General features: G+C 42.0%; 1 non-coding gene across 1 annotated transcript; it reads left to right on the forward strand.

Annotated features, from left to right (window-relative positions):
• The first annotated feature begins 300 nt into the window (after positions 1-300).
• On the forward strand, positions 301-463 carry LOC115869761. Its single transcript, XR_004046356.1, has one exon. It is a non-coding gene; the product is annotated as a U1 spliceosomal RNA (small nuclear RNA).
• Positions 464-4,464: the final 4,001 nt, after the last annotated feature.

Here is a 4,464-nt window from a genome sequence, read left to right on the forward strand (position 1 = left end):
AGGGAAAAATAAAAGCCCAACATAATGTTAGCTTTAAACCAATTTACGACAAAAAAACAAATTTTTTTCCTTAAAGACCAGAACTTTAAAGACAGATATTATCAAATTGAATGACAAAGCAAGACTCATTTGTGCTTAATTTATAAGAAATATATATATGAAATATAAAAACAAGTAGATTAAAGTTAGTGGGATGGATAAGGTACATTTTACGTGCATGATAAAAGCTTGGGTAGTGATATTAATATCTGAGATGTAAGTCAAGGCAAATAATATGAGGGATAAAAATGGTCATTTCTTATACTTACAGGCAGAGGAGACACCATGATCACGAAGGTGATTTTCTCTGAGCGAGGCTCGTCCATTGCACTGCGGATGTGCTGACCTCTATGATTTCCCCAAATGTGGGAAACTCAGCTGCACAATTTATGGCAGTGGGGGACTGCATCTATGCTTTCCCCTGCAAAAAAATGAAGAAAAAAAGGTACCCCCCAAAAAAGATCATTTCTTAATGACAAAAGAATCAATTCAGCTGGCGTCTCAAGGTGGTGTCCGGGTAGAATCACCTGCCCAGTGCTTTGCTTGTTGGATGGTATAATTATGAGATAAGGAGACCAATATCAGGATGCCAGATATTTGAAATGGAATCCCAGTGTCTTAGACTTTGTGGTTTCGACCTCCCTTATGTTTTTATCTTCTTCTTTGATCATTTTATTAGGGGCTCTTACAGCTTTTATAATAATCCATATATCAATTGTACCAAGCACATTTGTATATATATTGCCATCATCATTTTTAAACATTTTCTTTCTCCTTGAGCCCTTCCCCTTATGACTTTTTCACATGGAGTGATTTGAAGGCTCGGTGCAACACTCTAAGTTCACTTTGCCTATCTGTGGGCTTTCCACAAACCTTGCCAGGTCCATTGGGACCTCATCCTTTCCCCTTCCTGTCCCTGAGATCCAAGCCCCATAAGGGTGCTGTGATTTCACTGGACTGCTGTCTAAGGATGGTCATAGATAGACCCAGGCCCACAGAGAGCCTCTGAAAACTAGCCACAAGAGAGCTCACTCTGGAGCTCCTTTCTCTGTTCCCCTTTCTGCTCAGGCGGTTGAGGGCTTTGAACCTCCTCTCCCTGCCAAGAAACAGAGCAATGACAACAGCCACTCCCTTTCCTCTTTTCCCCAGCTCCTCATGTGACTTGCCAGTGTGGGTCACAAAAGATCATTAGACACTCATTTATGACCATCAGAGACTCCCTGGGCTATTTACTTCCAAGAGATCGCCAATTCCACCATTACAGCCTGTGGAACACCGCAGTGATGAGCCAGGAGTGAGCTGGTAGGGTACTGGGAGATCTCAGACTCTGTGAGCCCAAAACCCATTCAGCCAATCTAATCCCTCTTTCCTGGGAGACAGCATGGCACAACCTTGATACCAGGACATACTGCAAAACCCTTTAATAAAAAAAAAAAAAAAAGGTAATTCTGAGCTGTGTTCCTTTTCTTCACTTTGAATCTAAGCCACCACATGCCTAGCTCATTAACCAAGTTTTAACATAACAAAGGACGAAAATTCACCAGGTACTTAAAGTTTATGGCCTTGTGCAAAGACAGGTTTTACCACATTGCCCTTGAGGAAGTGTCTTTGAAAAACTGCTCAAAGATCACACAATAGTAAGTGAGCAAAACAAGCCTTCATATAAGACACCAGCCTACTGAGTAAGTCATTGCTATACTCAACCCTCTAGGCTACTTAGTTAGGTGACAGAAATAAAACCCATCCCCCTACCCTGACTCGGCCATCTCCACCATTCCCTTCCCTTCTTACTTCATTCACCAGAGGTACATTCTCTCAAGATATTTAATCAATCACAAAAATATACTCTCGCAGCCCTACCAGACACCAAATTATTCACCTAGCCTGAATCATGCCCCCTCTCTGACACCCTACAAGACTACAAGGCAGTCAAACATCATACCACCAAAAACTGTCCCTACATAATACACATGGTTGACAAGGGACCCTGTTGGAGTCAATGTATTCCTCCTTTACCCCAACCAGTATAACACCTGGAACCTATTCCCTTGTTCCCTTCATGTAGGCTACAAACAACCTCCTGTAACTCACCTAGTAAAATTTCAGCTTTCTAGGGAGAGAACCAGCCCCCAGGGAGACAGAAACTCAAACTTGCAGCATAGCTTGCTCAAGATAGTTGTTAGTCTTATTCCTATTATTTCCTGAGACAGAAAAAACAGGGCTCCTTTCCCGGCCATGGTAATGGGGACTCATCACATCAGAGTTACCAGGCAAATTTCCTTGCTCATAGCAAGGTAGCCAGTGAACATGAGGCCCCACTGACCCTACCCAGACCATCATCTCCTCACAGGTGCACAACACAAAAATAGCCTATATCTACATTAGGACTGTATGTAAGGAGAGGAGAACTAGAGTTGTGCAGCAATCTACTATGCAGGGCCTTCTATTATAAACACAAATAATTAAAGATCTGCATTCTCTCCCTTTTTCTAGAGTCTATAAGGGACACAGGTAGATTTAATATACCCATCACACAACCCAACCACCCCAACATCTAGAACCTGCTTGTTAACCCTTGATAACAATGCCTATTCTCCACCAACTTATGAACTAAATATGTATCCTCCATAACACTCTGCACCCAGGTCCCCTGGGTGGCTCCCTCACCTCCTACTGCAAGTGAGCACTGGCCCATGCTGTGTGTGACTGGACTGCCCACACCACCCTTGCTCCCTGCAATTGTCCTGCCAACCCTGCCTGACAGAGCCATTCACATAGCCCACAAAATAAATATCCCTGGCTGTGTAGGGAGAGAGTCAACAACAGTGAGACAGAGACACAGCTGGAACACACTGTGCAGCTGGCTCCACATAATCCTTAGAATCATTCCTACTAGCCTCTGTGAAAGAAAACACAAGGCTCCTGGACTTCCTGCAAAATGGTGCAGAGTTCCACCAAAACACCACACAATCAACAACCAACATCAACAGGAACTACAAGAAACAATAGAAACAAAACACAATGTCTGAGGAGGATGTAAACATAGCAATATACATAGAAAAAGGAGACTTTGAACTGCCACAGACAAAAATCTTCAGTATGCTACTTAGAGTCATACAGGATATGAGGGAGTCAATGCCAAATAAAAAGAGGAAAAAATTAGAGAAAATAGAGTTCACTTACCATAGGGAAATACCAAGAGTTCAGGGAAAACACAGCAGAAGCCAAGGAAAAGCCAAGACCACCAGGCTGGAAGAGGTGAAGAATCATATCAGTGACATTGAAGATAGCATAGCAGAATTCAACAAATGTGGAAGATAATCAGAGAAAATGAAGTAAACCTGAGAACAATGAGCAGTGCTATAAAGAGAAACAATATTCAAATAGTTGGGATACCAGAGCAAGACATAACACAAAAATCAACGGTCAAGTTAGCGAGAGATTCTTGGAAGAAAGCTTCCCCAATTTAATGAAGTATAATCAGACAATCATCCAGGAAGCTGAGAGGACACGAATTAGACTGAACCCACAAGAACACATCAAGGCATGTAGTCATCAAATTATCCAACATTGCAGAAAAAGAGAAAAAATAATAGCAGTTAGAGAAAAAAAATGCAGTCAACTATAAGGTTAATCAGATAAGAAAAAAAAAGAGAGAATGGAGTAGCAGCTTCCAAAATTTGAAGGAAAATAATAATGACCCAAGAATTCTCTATCCAGCCAAACTCTCCAACAAATAGATGGAGAGGGAAGGGTATTCCCAGATCAGGAAAAATTTAGAGAATGTGTCACGTGTTAGTCCAGATTGACTAGAGAAACAAACCCAGGGAAACTCATACATGTAAAACAGAACTTTATATCAAGAAGTAACTATGTATTAATAATACATCCCAGACTACTCTGGATCAAGTCCATAAGTTCAATATTAGCCCACAAGTCCGATATTAGCCCATGAATTCCTCTTCAGGCTCACACAGCACACACAATGATGCCAAATGCAGGAAGATAACAGGCCGGTGGATGGAAAGTCCTGTAGCTCCAATGGCAGTGGACACATCTCCAGGGCTCTGGATGCCATCAGCATGGCTCCATGTGGCTTGTCAACAGGAATGTGAAGCAGAGAGAGAGTGTGTCCCACTTCCCATGAGAATGAGAGGAAACACCCAACATTCTCGTGAGAAAGCCACACCCACAATGAAGCATCAATTAGGCTGTGACCTGACTGACAGGCTAGACCCTACCTCAATAACCTATTTATCACATTGACATGAAATTATGTAATTACCACAAATCCAAAAAAAACAGCACTGCAAACATTATTTTCCAACTCACTTTGGTCAGAAAACCAACATTCACAGAGCACAAACATGAGACCACTGCATCGTGTAACATTATCAAGAAGTCAGCACTGAGAGCATACCCAAG

The sequence above is a fragment of the Echinops telfairi genome, unplaced genomic scaffold (assembly GCF_000313985.2).
Source record: "Echinops telfairi isolate 266 unplaced genomic scaffold, ASM31398v2 ScPeMD7_44;HRSCAF=162, whole genome shotgun sequence".
Lineage (NCBI taxonomy): Eukaryota > Metazoa > Chordata > Mammalia > Afrosoricida > Tenrecidae > Echinops > Echinops telfairi.